The sequence below is a fragment of the Capra hircus genome, chromosome 15, assembly GCF_001704415.2.
Source record: "Capra hircus breed San Clemente chromosome 15, ASM170441v1, whole genome shotgun sequence".
In the NCBI taxonomy this organism is placed as follows: Eukaryota; Metazoa; Chordata; class Mammalia; order Artiodactyla; family Bovidae; genus Capra; species Capra hircus.
Window position 1 is genome coordinate 33,971,066 of NC_030822.1, and position 20,352 is coordinate 33,991,417.

The window sequence follows — 20,352 nt, forward strand, 5'->3', positions numbered from 1 at the left end:
ATAGCCTTGAAATACTCCTTTTCCTATTTGGAACCAGTCTGCTGTTCCATGTCCAGTTCTAACTGTTGCTTCCTGACATGCATACAGATTTCTCAAGAGGTAGGTCAGGTGGTCTGGTATTCCCATCTCTTTCAGAATTGTCCACAGTTTATTGTGATCCACATAGTCAAAGGCTTTGGCATAGTCAATAAAGCAGAAATAGATGTTTTTCTGGAACTCTCTTGCTTCTCCATGATCCAGCGGATGTTGGCAATTTGATCTCTGGTTCCTCTGCCTTTTCTAAAACCAGCTTGAACATCAGGGAGTTCACGGTTCACGTATTTCTGAAGCCTGGCTTGGAGAATTTTGAGCATTACTTTACTAGCGTGTGAGATGAGGAAAAGCCTGAAAGTATTATTTATGGTATATTTTATAAACAGAACATTTTTAGCCTATGGATACAGATCTGCTTGGTCTTTGCACCATAGACAAGTGGATTGAGAAATGGAGGGACCAGCAGATAAGTGCTAGAAAAGAGGATGTGAATATAAGGTGGGATGTGAGAACCAAATCTATGTGCAAAGAATGAGAAGAAACCAAGGGAGTAGAACTGGAGAAAGACACAGATGTGAGCAATGCAAGTATTGAATGCTTTCAACCTGGCCCCCTTTTGGGGATATCAAAAAACTGTGATAAATATCTGCATATAGGACAATGTAATTAATGTAAGTTCAAACACTGCAATGTTGAAAGCGGCAAACATACCATAGATTTTGTTGACCATGATGTTTTCTGAAGCCAGTTTCACAATGGCCATATGCTCACAGTAGGAGTGGGAGATGACTGCTCTATAATAAAACTGAAACTGGAACTTTATCAGTACTAAGGATGGGGTTACAAGAATGGCAGTCCTGAGTGTTACTTCAGCTGCCATTTGGGTGACCAGAAGGGGGCTAAAATGGCAGCATGTCTGAGTGGATAACAGATGACTACATAGTGGTCCAGGGCCATGGCCAGCAAGATGCCTGATGCTATACCCTGAAATGTGTGAAGAGCCACATTTGAAGCAGGCAAGAATCAAAATATATTTCTGGTACATGAAACCAGAAAATTCCAAGAATTTTGGGCACAATACTGGTAAGAAGCACAATATCTGTGACTCCTAGCATGCCTGGAAAAATGTACTTGGGCTCATGGAGCCTGGGATCTCATTTGATGATGATCAGAAGCAAGGCATTTCTGATCGTAGCAGTGAGATACAGGACACGGAATGGAATCCCAATCCAGCACTGCACAGACTCTAGACCTGGGATCCCTATTGGTGTCAACACAGAAGGCATGAAGACTATGCTGTTGGAAATAGGCAGTGTCCTTGGGTCTCCTGACACAAACAAAGAAACATTTCTCTGTCAGTGCTACTCCCTCTTCTACTTCCTATTTTCATCCAAAGTCATTGTACTGAGTGTGTATGATTTTGGTAGAGCTCAGAACACATCATCCACCTCATTCATATATAGAAGGTTAAAGAAAGATCCATAAAGACACATCATTTTTTTTTAAGGAAAGGCATCCACAGGACCTAAAAATATGATGTGCAACTGTGTTAAATAGAACCAGCTAAATTCCAAAGTAAGGGAATCAACTGCTGACTTTGTTATTTCATTTCAGAACTGTGGACCAAAAAAGTATACTTGTTTATTTTACTTGGCAATTCTGTTTTTGTCAGAGGTTGGTGATCCTCTCCATATTTCACATTCCAGTTACTGCTTCAGTATTCTGCTATTCTCAGTTGTCTCTGAGTCAAAAAGAGTTGGTCTGGACTAGTAAGAGTTCGACCATTACATTAGTGCAGAATGCTCTCTAAGAAAGAGAGTAAACATACAAACATTTTGTTACTTAAAAGCAAACTACTTTTGTCTATGTATGGATCTATGTTGTCTGCCTCTGTGTCAGACGACATGTCTTTTCAGGAGAATGTGAGGAAGAGTTTTAGGGAAGGTCATTCAAATACAAGTACATTCACAGAACCTGGATCAAGATTTCTCGCTATGTTTTTACTTTGAAACATGTATAATATCATAAAAGAAACGAATTGCCAGTCCAGGTTCGATGCAGGATACAGGATGCTTGGGGCTTGTGCACTGGGATAACCCAGAGGGATGGTACGGGGAAGGAGGTGGGAGGGGGGTTCAGGATTGGGAACACATGTACACCCATGGTGGATTCATGTTGATGTATGGCAAAACCAATACACTATTGTAAAGTAAATAATAATAATAAATATAAATTCAATTTAAAAACTGTGGTAAGTTTTGGCTATGTTTATTAACAGTGGAAATACTTAAATTTCTGTTGGTAAAATAAATAAAATGAATTCTATAATACACATAACAAGGTAATTAGAGTGGAGGGACCTTCAGGAAGCAAGAGAAGAGCAGACAAATGTAGAGGTAAGGAGGGACTCATTCTTTATAACTAAAGGATATAGGAATATCTGTTGTATGTGTGCTGGTCATTCAGTCATGTCCGACTCTCTGAGACTCCATGGACTGTAGCCTAACAGGCTCCTCTGTCCATGGGATTCTCCAGGCAAGAATACTAGAGTGGTTTGCCATTCCCTTCTCCAGGGGATCTCCCTGATCCAGGGACTGAACCCAGGTCTCTCATATTAGAGGCAGATTCTTGATGTCTCAGTCACCAGGGAAGCCAAGGAACATCGGTAAATGGGTAAATTAATCAGAATATAGACTTTGCTCTTGCATTTACACTTTCCAGAGCTATCATTACCATGAGACATGATTAATTTAGGCTCATTAATTCTTAATGAGAAATAGGTAATCTGGAACATGGGTCATTTTTGTGGACTCAGGCATAAAAAGTTGATAGAAAATGAAAGCTTGGAGGGACATGTTCCTTAAAAGAAATCAAATATAGAACTATAAATGGAAGACAGAGAGCTGATCAGAAGATTATAGAAATGTTTAAGAAGATAAATTTAAAATAAGCAATATTTAATCATACTCAATTCACTGATAATTGAATTTTTTCTGAAAGCTTTTGATCTTATGTGTTATATGAAAGTTATCTGATCAAAATCATTACCCATTAACCATTATATATTTTGAATCAAAAAAATTCTCAAACCGTATATTAGAGAAATATTAGTAAAGCTGTTAAAATAAGGTTAGGTTATTTCATTCTTTCATAGACTTTTGAGTAAAATTGGTTTATGTCAGTAAACTCATGAACAGCTAACACTATACTGAGTGTCAACAAATAGGGCAGCAATGCAGGAAGCAGCTGTGGTTCATGGTGCTTAACCTCAAGTGAAAGAAACAAGTCAGCCAGAATCACTTTAATGCAGGAAGTCTGCATCAGTTGCCATGTATTTTAGGATAAATTGGTCACTAAACTAACTGTAGGTTAGCACCCCAATGACTCATTTTATGGTCAATTCATACATCATTGACTCTAACAGTAGCAAACTTTTTCTGTCTCAAAGATAATCAGGGATAGAATAAGAATCCTTTAAGAACTATCAGGGTGTCTGACTTTTTCAAGAGGAAGGAGCAACATTTGAGCATGGTCTGACAAGTACAGATAGTGGGATGGCAGGTGGGAAGCACATAAGTGAGTACAGGGTTGATAGGATAGAGTGATTATAGGTGGTAATGAAAAGTTACTGAGGTAAACTTGGGAATAGTGAGGCTTATTTGTCAAAAGTTGGAAACTGGTTCTGCTCTTACCGGATATCTGAAGAGTACTGTCAGTTCTTCATATCAACCTCACTCAACTCTTATCAAACACCAACTCTTCTTAATATTTTTGTATTATATATTTTGCAATGCTTTCTATCTGGACCATCTGTAACAGCACCTGGCCATTGTCAAAATCCCACATCCATTTGGTGCTGGAACCATCTGCAATGGGTGGACATCTCAGGGATAGCCTTTCATGCTTTTCTCTTATTTCTGTAATACAGACTTTCTTCATCTTTTATATGTTTTTCTGAGATCATGTTTTTGTGTTCATTCTCCAATAAAACCAAGATCTGTATTATTTGGAGGCATAGCATCAATTTATTCAATTTAAATTGAAGAAGAAAGCTGCTAGCTATCAATTTTAATACCGTTAATGAATGTGTGGAGAAAGACAATTTATAGCCCTTAAGTGAGGGATTTGTTAGCCAGCAGTCAAACCACAGGAGACCAGCAGGTTTTAGTTATGTCATCTTGGGTTCATCCACACCTATTATCCCTGAAATCATTACCACAACTTGCAGACACCTCCTTACTCCTCTCTTTCCTAAAAGGCTAAATAAGAGACATTTATATACACCAGTTTTCTTTGTATAAGTTGAGTTCCTTTTCTACTGTTTTCATCAACAAAAAAAATGTCTAAAGTCTAATTAAATATAGACATGATCCTTTGCCAAAGAATTCAGTTTTTAAATGTTTTTAATTAAATGTAATCAAATAAATGTTTTTAATTTCTCTTAAATAAATAATTTAAATATTTGACTCTTCCCTTTCAATGAAGGAATTCTGGAAAGAAAAAATCTGAACCTATAATGTTCTTTTATTACATGCATGCATGCATGCTAATAGTCGTATCCTACTTTTTGAGATATTATGGACTATAGCCCACCAGTCTTCTCTGTACATGAAGTTCTACAGGCAAGAATACGGGAGTGGGTTGCCATGCCCTCCTCCAGGAGATCTTACTGACGCAAGGAATAAGCCCCCATCTCCTGCACTGCAGACGGATACTTTACTGCTGAACCAACAGGGAAGCCCAATCAATCTCTCTCTGTCTCTAAATCCATCAATAAATCTATCTACCCATCTACATCCTATTGGTTCTGCTACTCTGGAGAATCTTCACTAATCCAGTGGTTTAAAAAAACTCAATTGGAAATTAAAAGTTATGGTAAGGTTCTGATAAATAGCTGTAACTCTTATTTTATGAATTGATGTGCTCAGTTGCTAAGTCATGTCCGACCATTTGCGACCCCAAGAACCATAGCCCACCAGTCTTAGACTCTGTCCATGGGATTTATCTGGCAAGAATACTGGAATGGGTTCCTAACTCCCAGAATAATAGAATATTGGATCAGAAAATGGTAATATTTTCATTTGTGTGCAAGGATGACACACATAATGCCAAATTTATACTTTATTTGTAATGGGCACAATTTTTAATTTGAAAAGTCTTAAAGAGTATATTAATAAAGGTAACAGCCTTTGTCATAAGTCATATTAACAAAGTTATAAGATATAAGGTTCATATGAAAAGTGTTTTGTATCATATAATTGTTATATAATAATTCTTGTTACTGGAAAAAATAACTGGAAAGTAAAAAACAGTAATTAGTAATAGAGAATAAAAACATGTTACATTAAGATACATTTCTGTGTACGATAAAATAAAACACAAAATTCTGTACTGAAAATTACAAACATTGTTGAGAGACAGTAGACAAGAACTAAAGCAACAGAGAGCTATGTCACCTATATATATTAGAATATTGTTAAGATGTCAGTTCCTTTAAATTTAACCTGTAAGAATCCTAACACATATTTTGCCAGTAATTCAGAAACTGATTCTATATTTTATAAGGAAACTCAAGGTGACAGATCCAAAGCAATCTTTTAAAAAGTATAAATTTTGAGTATTACAATATCTTCAATTAGTACTCAATATAAAACCATAATAATCAAGACATTTGGGGATCATCATGGATATAAGGTTAGATCACTGATTCAGAATGGAACTCTTGGAAGAAAACCCACTCTTATACAATCAGTTGATATTCCACAAAGTTGATAAGAAAAGGCAAACATAAACTAAGCAGTAGAAAATGAATGTCTTCTTCTGCAGTGGTGGGAATAGTATTGTTATGTATTTATCTAAACCTTTATCATTTGTCATTATACGACCATTTATCATTTATCTAAACCTTTATCACTTATCATTTTTAACAACTAAAGGATATAGGAGCATGGGTTAATGTGTTGCTTGATTGGCAGAGCCTTTTTCTTCTTTATTCACAGCTAACATTACCATAAGATCTGGCTAATTTAGCCTCATCAATTCTTAATGAAATAGATAATCTGGAATACTTGAATCATTTTTTGTGAACCCAGACATAAGAAATTAACAGTGAAGGGGTAAAAGAGTGAAGGGGTGAATATGTTCCTTAAAAGGAGTTAAACATAGAATTAGAAATGGAAGGCAGAGGGCTGACATTGGGACACCAGAGGTAACTCAACAGAGGCTACAGAGAAACTAAGGAAATTTTCATTATTTCTCAGTTCACTGAGAACTAACTTCTCCGAGAACCTGGGTTCATGCCTTATGTTACTGTTCTTTTCTAATTGAAAGCATCAGTTGTTAAATATTATGTAATTAGAATCAAGAAATTCTCAAAACAATACATTAGAGATGTGTTCATAATTCTGTAAATATAAATTTAGGTAATCTCTCAGAGATTCTCCTCTAAAGTTTCTGTAAATCAGTAATCTCATGATAAAATAACATGTATAAAATCATGTAAGAAACGAATCACCAGTCTAAGTTCGATGCAGGATACAGGAGGCTTGGGGCTGGTGCACTGGGATGACCCAGAGAAATGGTATGGGAAGGGAGGTGGGAGGGGGGTTCAGGATTGGGAACTCATGTACACCCGTGATTGATTCATGTTGATGTATGGCTAAACCAATACAGTATTGTAAAGTAAAATAAAGTAAAATGAAAAAAAAAAAGAAAAAGAAAAAATAATCCTATATTGAAAGTCAACATATAGGGTGGTAATGCAGGAAGAAGTTGTGGTTCATGATGCTAAATCTCAAGTAAAAGAATGAAGAGATAATTTTAATGTAGAATCCCTGTATCTGTTTTCATATTTAGAATAGACTAGTCATTAAAGTAAGCTATTGAATACCCATAGGTTTTCTCCCCAATGACTAATTTTATGATCAAGCTTTACAACACTGACTCTAGTAGTGGTCAAATTTTCTTTCTTAGATAATCACACAAAAAGGATAATAAGAATTAGAATAGGAGTCCTTTGAGAACAAACACTGTGTCTGACTTTTTTGAGAAGAAGGAGCAACATTTGAGCATGATCAGACAAGTAGAGAGAAGGTATCAGGTGGGAAGTACACGAGTGAGTAAAGGTTGAGGAGATGGGGTGATTGTTATTTTAGAAGCTGGCAATGAAAAGTTATGGAGATAAACTTGAGAATAGTGAGACTCACTTGACAATTGTTGAGAGCTGGTTCTGCTCTTGCCAGATGCCTGAAGCGTGCAGTCAGCTTCATACCACTATCACCTATGGCTGAGAATCCTTAGTTCTTCTTATTCTTTTCCATTATGAGTCCTGAAATGCCCCTGTTTCTATCTGCACCTTCTGTAACAGTGCTCAGTCAGCGTCAGGAACTCTAAATCACATGGTGCTGGGCCATCTGCCGTGGATGGATATCAGTGAGATAAGTCTTTCATGCCTTTCTGTTATCTGTACATTACAGACATTCTTCATCTTTTATAAGTCTATGTGAGATCATGCTTTTGTGTTCGTTCTCTAAAAAAACTCAAAATAAGATCTGTATTATTCTGGAGCACATCCTCAATTTATTCAGCTTAAATAGAAGAAAATCGCCAGCCACCAATTTGAAGTTTCCTAATGGATTTGTGGAGGAGTTATGAACACAAAATGGGGGATTTATTACATACTAGCTAAACCACAAAAACAAGACCAGGAGCTGACTGTGGCTCAGATCATGAACTCTTTATTACCAAGTTCAGACTTAAATTGAAGGAAGTAGGGAAAACAGCTAGACCATTCAGGTATGACCTAAATCAAATCCCTTATGATTATACAGTGGAAGTGAGAAATAGACTTAAGGACCTAGATCTGATAGATAGAGTGCCTGCGAACTATGGAATGAGGTTCATGACATTGTACAGGAGACAGGGATCAAGACCATCCCCATGGAAAAGAAATGCAAAAAAGCAAAATGGCTGTCTGGGGAGGCCTTACAAATAGTTGTGAAAAGAAGAGAAGTGAAAAGCAAAGGAGAAAAGGAAAGATATAAGCATCTGAATGCAGAGTTCCAAAGACAGCAAGAAGAGATAAAAAAGCCTTCCTCAGTGATCAATGCAAAGAAATAGAGGAAAAGAACAGAATGGGAAAGACTAGAGATCTCTTCAAGAAAATTAGAGATACCAAGGGAATATTTCATGCAAGATGGGCTCGATAAAGGACAGAAATGGTATGGACCTAACTGAAGCAGAAGATATTAAGAAGAGGTGGCAAGAATACACAGAAGAACTGTACAAAAAAAGATCTTCACGACCCGGATAATCACGATGGTGTGATCACTTATCTAGAGCCAGACATCCTGGAATGTGAAGTCAAGTGGGCCTTAGAAAGCATCACTATGAACAAAGCTAGCAGAGGTGATGGAATTCCAGTTGAGCTATTTCAAATCCTGAAAGATGATGCTGTGAAAGTGCTGCACTCAATATGCCAGCAAATTTGGAAAACTCAGCAGTGGCCACAGAATTGGAAAAGGTCTCTTTGTGGAAGACAGGATTCAAAATTTCTGTCAACTGAAACCAGAAGATGCCTAACATTGGGGAAAATACAAGTGCTAAGTGCATGTCTGTGGCTCCCAACATGGCTAAAATAGATAGATAGATAGATAGATAGATAGATAGATAGATAGATAGATGTATGGAGTCTGTTTTTATACTTATCACTGTAATTAGGAAATTCCCAATTACAGCCACAAGGTACATAACGCAGAATGAATCCTGATCTAACACTGCACTGACTCCAGGCCAGGAATCCCGATGAGTGTTAGTACAGAGGGCATTCAGACTGAGCCACTGGATATGAAATATGACCATAATGATTTGATTAGTAGATTTAAGAAGTGGTATGGTACTTAGCAGCAGCAGCAGCATGGTGTGTCATCTTCTAATTCCTGTCAAAAAGTGATGAATTAAAGAGAAGAAGAAATTCATTTATTTTAGCTGAACATACTTTAGATTGGGGTTATACTTCCTTGTAGCTCAGTCTTTAAAGAGTCTGCCTACAATGTGGGAGACCTGGGTTCGATCCCTGGTTCAGGAAGATCCCCTGGAGAAGGAAATGGCAACTCACTCCAGTATTCTTGCCTGGAGAATCCTGTGGACAGAGGAGCCTGGCAAGCTATAATCCATGGGGTCGCAAGAGTCGGACATGACTTAGTGACTAAACAACAACCACCGCAATTTTTTTTATTATTGAAATATGCATAAAAGATAATATTTAGTAACTTTAATGTGCACACTACATTGATTTAATAGATTCACAGATTGCAATATGATTTCCACTGTAGTTTTAGGTAGCATCTCTACCGTACTAAACATTTTATTTTTCATGCTGGTAATAATCAACATCTAAATTCTTAGCATGTTTGATGTTTATAGTACAGTCATGTTGTCTACAAAACTATAGAATGCCTTAGGTCTCCAGGTCTTATTTATTTGCTAGTTGCACATTTGCATCCTTAAACAGTATCTCCTCTGTTCTCTCACCACTCAGTCTCAGGTAACTGCCCTTTTATTCTGAGTTCATCTTTTTAAAGGCTTCACACATAAACCTTTTAATGCAGTATTTATCTTCCTTTGTCTGATTTATCTCGCTTAACATACTATCTTTAAGTCCATTACTATGGACAAGATTTTCTTCTTTATTATGGCTGAATAAACTAATTATTCAGGAAATGCAAATCAAAATCATGAGATATCACTTCACACCTTCTAAAAGAGCTTCCATCAATAAAAGAGCTTCCAACAACAGATAACATGTGTCAGTAAAGATGGAGAGAATAGGGAAGCTTTGCACAGTTTTGGTGAGTATGCAAATTTGTTCAGCCTACGGAAAACAATTTGAAAGTTCCTAAAAAATTCAGAAAAAGATCTACTGTATGATCCAATAATTCCACATTTGTGTGTGTGTCTAAAGGAAGTAAAAACATGATATTGAAGAGACACATGCACGCCAAGCACATCCATGTTTACTGAAGCAATATTTACAATAGTCAAGATACGGAAATAATCTTAGTACCTGTCAATAAATAAATGATAAAGAAGATATATATATATATATATATATATATATCTGATGAAATCTTTATCTTATTGTTTCTATTTTGACTACTCTTTTCTAATTTTCTATCTCTTTTGAATGCTTACAATTCAAAAGTAGTATATAATATTTAGCTAAACACAACATGAATATATAATATATATATATATATATGTGTAATATGTTGCTCAGTGGTAAATGTGTCTGCCAATACAGGAGATGTATGTCCGATCCCTGGATTGCGAAGATCCCCTAGAGGAAATACCAGTCCACTCCAGTATTCTTGCCTGAAAAATCCCATGGTCAGAGGAGACTAGTGGGCTACAGTCGATAGAGTTAAAAAAGAACTGGACACTATTCAGTGACTAAACAACAAATATATATAAACATAATTAAGAAGATATTTAAATGTTTTAAATTATTTTATGTTTTTTGCCTTACCTAATTGATATTTTTCTAGGTCTGAGTCTCATTCACAGCAAAATTGGTAATTCAGATCAGATAAAATTTTGTGTTATAGGCCAAATTTCTATGTTGTAGAAATTTTAGCAGCATTCTTAAATCCTACCCATTAGATGACAGTTGCCTTGTCTTGTCATAATGAACAAAAATGTCTTCAGATATCGCCTCGTATCCCCTAGATATGGGAGATGAAGTACATCACTCCTGATAGCTAACTGTTATTCTAGAGTCTAAACACTGGGAAGGATATTTCAAAAAGAAAGAATTAGTATGAAATTACATAAATGAAACATGGTGAAACTGTGAATCAATTACTAGCCTTCACAGAAAACTTGAGTCCTAAGCAAAAATGATGATTGTAGACGGTATTGAAACAGAGAGAATATCAAACATAAAGTCACGATTGTAAGCATACTTTCAAAATTTCGTATGGCAAGTGAGCTCTTTTGCCTTTTAAAAGTTCAGTTTGATAGCATCTTGATGAATGGCTTAAAGGGATGAAAGCTAAGCACATGGAGATAAGATAAGAAGATAGTGTGGTAGTAGGTGAGTTGTGTCACAATACCAGCGGAGTAACAGAGAAGCAGACTACGTGATGCCTGATTACCTGACATGGGGAAATTGAGAGAAATGGGGATAAAAGTGTTTTGGATTTAAGAATTACAGCGTTAATGTTCAAAAGACAAGGTAAACTGCATACGTCTATATGTTTAGAAGAGGGAAGAAAGATACTTTCCTTTCTTAAAATCATAGGCCATGGAAACAACATTATCTCATATGCAGAATAAACCTTGAAACATTAATGTTACAGCTCTAATTCTACTCAGATAGATTACAATGAAAGTTTTCAGGAATTTAGGGGATTTAAATCCAAACTACAAACACCTCACAAATATTCTCCCTCTATGAATTCTCTGACATTCCCCCACTGAGCTCAAGTCCTCCACTGATAGAGAACTGTGTTTTCTAAGATAGCTTGCCACATGGCAGGAACTCCAAATATCACATAGATTGTCTTTACATTGAGTACCAAAATGTCTCCTTCTTAATTTTTCATAAAAATCCAGAATCTATCTTCCAAAAATACCATCAACCATGGATCATGATGATTTATTGAACGGGATCTGAAATTAGTCAAGAGAGTTTAAATCCTGGATGCCGCTACTTACTTTGCACGCTCTACAGCCAGTTATAAAACTTAACTTCAAATTGTCTCCATTTTTTTACTGCTAAAACAACACTCACAGATAGAAATACATTCTAATGTGATTACAAGGAATTAATGGCTCAGTTCATGTAAATAATTTTTAAAATATATAAAATGTATTTTTGTATCACTAAATGCCAGATGTTAATCCATAGTTCATCCTCTCCTTCCCATAACTTTAGATACCTGATGAGCATGTCACATGAATGACTTCAAGAGCCTCATTCCCTGTGAATCTTTCCTGGCCTAAATGGGTATTATTTGCTAACCTGTTAACAAATAAGCTTTTCATCCATTTATCTGCCCAGAATACTCTCTAGAGGTCCTCCCAGTTGTCAACCTTATTAAAATGTAACACCCATTATGTTATTAACTGATTTAGAAATATTCTGGAAATCCGGAGACTAAGTCATCCTAGTGTTTGAATGCTCAACTAACTATAAGATTCTACAGATATTTTAAAATCATCTTACCATTTTATTGGATCACATGGTATTTGTGTTCTCCATTTCCCCACACTCAGTGCAGAGATTCAAGTCTAAAGACTTACCAGATGTCACCTGTGGTCAAACTACCGCACAGTTGCACTCATCTCACATGCTAGTAAAGTAATGCTCAAATTCTCCAAGCCAGGCTTCAGCAATACATGAACAGCGAACTTCCAGATGTTCAAGCTGGTTTTAGAAAAGGCAGAGGAACCAGAGATCAAATTGCCAACATCCGCTGGATCATGGAAAAAGCGAGAGAGTTCCAGAAAAACATCTATTTCTGCTTTATTGACTATGCCAAAGCCTTTGACTGTGTGGATCACAATAAACTGTGGAAAATTCTGAGACAGATGGGAATACCAGACCACCTGACCTGCCTCTTGAGAAATCTGTATGCAGGTCAGGAAGCAACAGTTAGAACTGGACATGGAACAACAGACTGGTTCCAAATAGGAAAAGGAGTACATCAAGGCTGTATATTGCCGCCCTGTTTATTTAACTTCTATGCAGAGTACATCATGAGAAACGCTGGACTGGAAGAAGCACAAATTGGAATCAAGATTGCCGGGAGAAATATCAATAACCTCAGATATGCAGATGACACCACTCTTATGGCAGAAAGTGAAGAGGAACTAAAAAGTCTCTTGATGAAAATAAAAGAGGAGAGTGAAAAAGTTGGCTTAAAGCTCAACATTCAGAAAACTAAGATCATAGCATCTGGTCCCATCACTTCATGGGAAATAGATGGGGAAACAGTGGAAACAGTGTCAGACTTTATTTTGAGGGGCTCCAAAATCACTGCAGATGGTGATTGCAGCCATGAAATTAAAAGACGCTTACTCCTTGGAAGGAAAGTTATGACCAACGTGGATAACATATTCAAAAGCAGACATATTACTTTGCCGACTAAGGTCTGTCTAGTCAAGGCTGTGATTTTTCCAGTGGTCATGTATGGATGTGAGAGTTGGAGTGTGAAGAAGGCTGAGCGCCAAAGAATTGATGCTTTTGAACTGTGGTGTTGGAGAAGACTCTTGAGAGTCCCTTGGACTGCAAGGAGATCCAACCAGTCCATTCTAAAGGAGATCAGCCCTGGGGTTTCTTTGGAGGGAATGATGCTAAAGCTGAAACTCCAGTACTTGGGCCACCTCATGCAAAGAGTTGACTCATTGGAAAAGACTCTGATTCTGGGAGGGATTGGGGACAGGAGAAGGGGCCGACAGAGGATGAGATGGCTGGGTGGCGTCACTGACTCGATGCACGTGAGTCTGAGTGAACTCTGGGAGTTGGTGATGGACAGGGAGGCCTGGTGTGCTGCAATTCATGGGGTCACAAAGAGTTGGACATGACTGAGTGACTGAACTGAACTGAACTGAACTGAACACCCATAGAAGTAATGGAGTAGGAAACTTTTTGCTGTTTCAGCTAGTGAAGATGAATATTTCATAGTATATGGTGTACCTGGACAATTCGTTTTCACAAATTCCTGGTGAGTTTTTAGGTTCACCTGTGAAAAGGGTGAAAAAAAGAAAAGCATCTTATAGTTCAGAATATACAAGATTCATATTCAGTGTTTGTGTCTCTAAAAAAAGAAATTCTTAAACTTTGCTTTCACTTTGCAACTGGGAACCAAAACGATCTTCCTTTTAAAAATTTCTAAAAGAAGACAGTGCCTCAAGAGAGGACAAAACAATGGTACTTATTTATAAAAATAATAAACCAATATAGGAACATAGAAACATCTTGAGATGTACAGAATACTCAGTATAGATCTGCTGAATGAGAAAAAAGGAATATTTCTGCAATTTAATTCCAATCTGAGAAGCACTCATTTTTAAATTTTAGGCCCATGAAAAGGGCTAACTTGGGAAATTTCACCTCTGAACCCTCAATCATCTGTTACTTTCTGAGAATCTTCCATGTGAATTTGTTGAAATGAGTCGTTCCTGTATCCAAACCAGCCCTCATCCAATTGCCTCAGTTATGTTCAGAATTGTCATGAAATGTTGATATACATTTTCAAGGATTTTAATACCATTCACAATATCAATAGTAACTTCCCGTTGGGATCTATGTTCATGGCAGGTATTTATTTAGTTGAGTTAAGGCACAAAAGAGTGTACCTTATATAAAGGATTTTAAGATTTAGTAGCTAGAAAATAAAGAGGAAACTGTCCTCTTCTCCATTTCATACAAGGAAAAGTCTCACAAGACTGTATTATTTGCATTTACCTGAGGAACAGTGTGATTTTTCTTGAAGTCACCCTTGTTTTGTTCTGTGTAATTGGGTCTGGCCCTGTTTCATAGTCCTGTTCTGTTTCCACTGACAGACGCTTTGATCCCATCTTATCCATAGTCCGTCCTTGAAATAGTGTAGCACTGAGGACATTTACATGTGAGGCTAGCTCACCCTGCATTAGGAGAGCTGGTTGTGTGCCTCTTTTCCCAGCTGAGCCCGCAGTAATTCAGGTCAGCTGATTGATATCAGCGAACAGAAAAAAAAAAAAAAAAAATTGTGAATCACAGTGTCAAACACCCACCAAAGTTAACAGAATTGCCCTTAGAAATAACTAAATTCAAAGGCTTTAACACTTTAACAAGAATTTAAAATTTTAATTTTTACTTAAATATTTTAAACTAAGATTTTGCTTCTCATTACTTATTTTGGTGGAAATATTTCCCTTTGTCCTTTGTATTTTTACAAAAGTGTGTTAGAGGTGTAAAGATTTAGACATGAGGCCTTTTAAGTATTAAATTTGTTTTTATGTGAAAATAAGTGATCTGAATCTTTGTGGTTTTCCCTCTTACCACAGCACTATATAGGGATATGCATTGAAAAAGCACTTGGTCTCAGGGGTTGAACAAATAGACAAAGCAATTAATAAATGACAAATGTTACACGGGAATCTGACTTTAATAGAAAAGGATTATTACACCAAAACCAATGTGAAGGTAGGAAAAATAGCAGTGGGAAGCACAGTGTATCAATGAGAAAGGAGGCGTGCAGAGGATGGGTAATGTGTGCAGTAAATGGTCACGTTAATGTTAACAAGTCAGTCTGTCAAGTCTTTCCTTAAAAGTTTCCTCCTCCTACAGGTAAAGGCCCTAAAATAATCCAGGAATTCTAATACTATCAGAAGATAAAGTAAAAGTTAACAGCAACTGTTTAAGAACAATGCAAGCCCTGACTTAAACATTATTGTATATTACCCTCTAACACCTCAGGAGACACTATCTCAGGAATGATTCCACAGAAGATCATAGTTTTATGACTTACTTAAGTTTTCAGAGTTAATGGAGTTAAGATGAACTATCAGATCAGGCATTTAGATCTGAATCTCATAGTTTTTATGACTCTGTCAGAGTTAATTCATCCACATACAAATTTTTACTATCATGGGCAGTCATCATATATTCAGGTAGAACTTGATCTGTACTGTGACCTCCTGTCATGCGAACTGGCTACTCTCCTTCTTAACAACTGGCTGAGTTCATCTCAAATAGTCTTGTCAAAGTCCATCTAGGCTCTTATTGTGAGAAATTGTTTGATTATAATGTTTTTGTATACAGATGAATGATAGTTGTTCGCCTCTGGATTTAGCTGAAAACAGCAAATTTGAAACCATAAAATATCAAGCATCAAAAGTCAAACGATTTCACTTACTCTGATGTAGAAACTGTTCTGGAACAGTTGTATTATGGTTCTTTGCCGGGAGCCAGCGTGAGGAATTCCACCCATGACAAGGTCATGTGGCAGAGCTCTGATGGCAAGGCTAATCAGCCCTCGGGTTTTCCCCCTGAAATTTCCTGAGCATCCACCCCCCAAAAAAAATAAGAATCTGCCTGCTTTTCCACTCTTCTAATATTCTCTGGAAAAAGTCAAATCAGGGCTTTAGTCTTCTGCATTTGAAAGGGATGTTTCAGTTAAAACCCCTTGATAGCTCTCTAGCTTGCCTAACAGGTTCCCCGGGACCTCTTACAGTTTGTGAATTGCTTACAGCCCCCCAACCGCAAGAGGCACAGAGCTTAAAGCATCTTAAGATACAGAGCCTTTTCTAAGAGCTAAAAATCATATTGGTGACAGGTTTTCACTGTCAACTCAATGATTGCCGCCAGGTCTCCATATTCTTTATCTTTTAGGCACCTGGGAGGATGTTAATCAATGTAAACGGGATATGGAAAAAGATATATAGTAGTTTTGATGTTAGCAACACTAGACTTTTGAGTTAATTACTTTTCTTTGTTATATATCACTGCACTCCTCTTTTGTCCTTGCTATGTAAGAATGTAACTTTATTTAGTGCTTTCTGAGAGTGGCACCAGATTTTGGGAAGATCAACACAAGTAAGTCTTCTGGTTGACAAACCCTTATCAGAAAATAGGCTGTAAAATGTTGATTGGCCCTTTTGGCCAGAAGATGATGCAAATTACCTAAGACTTGTATATACAACTAGGTATGCAGAGAGAAAAGCCTGGTTTTGATAAGAGTCTGGGCTGCCCATTGATCTCTATGTATAATCAAAAAGTATTAAAGGCCCTCTGAACAATAGAGGATGGGACAGTCGCTGGACTGGTTTCCCCCGTGTCTCCTATCTAATTTCTGGCTAAATTCCCATCTTGGGTGGGGAGGCTCACCATGTCTATTTACTTGTCCCGGCTTTTAAGATCCACACAAGGGGGAGCCCAAGGCAGGGCACCCCCCGATATTCAAGAGGACGCCAGCAGCCTAACATAGATGGTGCAAGCTCCTTGTCTGGAACTTTATTGGCTTCCCATGTAAACCAAGTTATTCAGCCTTCTTTCTCCACTTAATTTTCCTACTACACTATTTCTTCCTAATCTAATCTTATATTAATAAATAAATAAGTTTTTCTCACCAACACCATCCCCGCTTTGAATTCCCTGGATCCACTGGGGCTGGACCCCAGCAGTTCTTTACTGTGATAGGATGGAAATTTTAAGCCTGATATTAGTGTCTATTGCATATGCAAGAGAGTGTAGAATTAGTGCCTTCTTGATGTCTCCTCATATTTTGCTTTTTGGAGAATTTAAGGTCCGGCTAGTCAAGGCTATGGTTTCTCCTGTGGTCACATATGGATGTGAGAGTTGGACTGTGAAGAAGGCTGAACACCGAAGAATTGATGTTTTTGAACTGTGGTGTTGGAGAAGACTCTTGAGAGTCCCTTGGACTGCAAGGAGATCCAACCAGTCCATTCTAAAGGAGATCAGCCCTGGGATTTCTTTGGAAGGAATGATGCTAAAGCTGAAACTCCAGCACTTTGGCCACCTCATGAGAAGAGTTGACTCATTGGAAAAGACTCTGATGCTGGGAGGGATTAGGGGCAGGAGGAAAAGGGGACGACAGAGGATGAGATGGCTGGATGGCATCACTGACTCGATGGACGTGAGTCTGAGTGAACTCCAGGAGATGGTGATGGACAGGGAGGCCTGGCGTGCTGCGATTCACGGGGTCACAAAGTGTCGGATACGACTGAGCAACTGAACTGAACTGAACTGAACTGAATATACTCTTTGGGAAATTTTAGAAATTATACATAGAAATGGAGATGGAAAACCAAATGTTATCTGAATTTTTATTGACATATAACTCACATATAACACTATGGTGTACTATTTAGTGATTTGGTATTTAAATGCATTATGAAATGACCTCCATGATAAATCTAGTAATCATCTGTCCCCATATAAAATTATTAAAGTGCTATTGATTATATTTCTTACACTGTCTATTACATCCCATGAATTTATTCATTTATAACTGGATGTTTCTATTTCATAATTCCCTTTATTTATTTCATCCAGCCCCTAATCCACCTCCTCTGGCAACCACCAGTTTCTTCTCTGTATCTATGAGTGAATCTGTTATTGTTTTGTTCTGTTTGTACATTTCTGATGCTTTTTTTATTCCACATATGAATGAAATTATACAGCAGATATCTTTCTATCTTACTGTATTTCATCTATCATAATGTTCTCTGGGACCAGCCATGTTGTCACAGTTAGCAAGACTGCCTTTGTTTTTTGTCTATATCTTTATACTATTTAAGTGTAATGATATAGCTTAGTATGAAAGCAAAACGGACCTGCTCACTAAATCCCAAATGAGGCTGATTTTCCCATCAAACCAGGATGATATGAATGTCAAGACAACTTTCCCACATTGGAGTACATACTACACCAACAGGGTCAACACAAAATATCTGAAGCCTATAGATGGTTCTCTGTCAAGAAGAAGAGGGAGGAGACATGCCAAATATTATTATTCCCAAAGTGAACATTTAGCTGCTGCTGCTGCTGCTAATTTGCTTCACTCGTGTCCGACTCTGTGTGACCCCATAGACGGCAGCCCACCAAGCTCCCCCATCCCTGGGATTCTCCAGGCAAGAACACTGCAGTGGGTTGCCATTTCCTTCCTCAATGCATGAAAGTAAAAAGTGAAAGTGAAGTCGCTCAGTTGTGTCCGACTCTTAGCAATCCCATGGACTGCAGCCTACCAGACTCCTCCGCCCATGGGATTTTCCAGGTAAAAGTACTGGAGTGGGTTGCCATTGCCTTCTCCAGAACATTTAGCTAAGGAACTGCAAATAGCCGGAAGGATCAATGTATTTTGCTACCTTACCTGAAAGCCACCACCAGGTGACAGAAGAGTCAATTCTTGCCACTGACGGCTGAAAAATCACCATCATCAGATCTCTTCCTCTATCTGAAGTCAATCCTACTAGAAAATACCAGGGCCTACTAGAAATTTTGTTTCTTGTGGAGTCCTGAGTAACAAAGTCCATAAAAATATTAATATCAATTACAAATTCATGAAACTGAAGCACAGTGTAAATTTACCATTATGCCACTCTTCTCTAGCATAAAATATATGGTAGGTGTTGGATAATCCAGTGAATTAAAACATAATTACAGGGCTAAAAAAATGATTGATATGTAAAGTAGAACCCCTGAGTTTTCATGTTTTTCATCACTCCTTAGTAACTCTGAAAATTCATTGAAATTTTAAACATTATTATCTCATCATATCCATAAAATTTGTTTTTTTTTTTTTGGTAAAGAACATGTTAAGATACACTTTCTCTGATTTTTTATGACATCTTCAAGAAACAAGAGTAGACAACTTGTTTTCACTGAGTACCTAGACACTACAGAACACTAATACTTGGGTGCATTTAAATTCTGTGAGAAATGCATAACTTTTGAATTATCTGGAGAATTCTTAGAGGAGGAACCAGAGTCTAAAAGGCAAAAAAAAAAAAAAAAAGAAAGGAGAAGGAAGTGAAATATTGTTCATTATTTTGCACTTTCTATACTTTTCATTCTCACTACCCTGATAGGATCCATAATCTTATTCATTGATAGTTTTCACGGGCTATGAGGATGTGAGAACTAGCTGTCACCCTGGCAGATTTCACAAGACAACTTTTGAGAAAACTTAAGCATCTCAAATTTCATGCTTTTGCTTTATTTTATTTGAAGTAACATAGAAGGGAAAACAGTGGAAACAGTGTCAGACTTTATTTTTGGGGGCTCCAAAATCACTGCAGATGGTGATTGAAGCCATCACATAAAAAGATGCTTACTCCTTGGAAGGAAAGTTATGACCAACCTAGATAGCACATTAAAAAGCAGAGGCATTACTTTGCCAACAAAGGTCCATCTAGGCAAGGTTATGATTTTTTCAGTAGTCATGTATGGATGTGAGAGTTGGACTGTGAAGAAGGCTGAGCACCGAAGAATTGATGCTTTTGATCTGTGGTGATGGAGAAGCCTCTTGAGAGTCCCTTGGACTGCAAGGAGATCCAGCCAGTCCATTTGGAAGGACTGATGCTAAAGCTGAAACTCCAATACTTTGGCCACCTCATGTGAACAGCTGACTCATTGCAAAAGACTCTGATGCTGGGAAGGATTAGGGGCAGGAGGAGAAGGGTGCCGGGGTCCAGCCCCGGTGGATCCAGGGTAATTCGAAGTGTGAATGGCGTAGGTGAGGAAAAACTTATTTATTTAGAAATATAAGATTAGATTAGGAAGAAATAGTGTAGTAGGAAAATTAAGTGGAG

The 20,352-nt window shown here is 37.4% G+C and overlaps 1 pseudogene; it reads right to left on the minus strand.

The window, feature by feature from the left end:
- On the minus strand, positions 410-18,975 carry LOC102183987 (annotated as a pseudogene).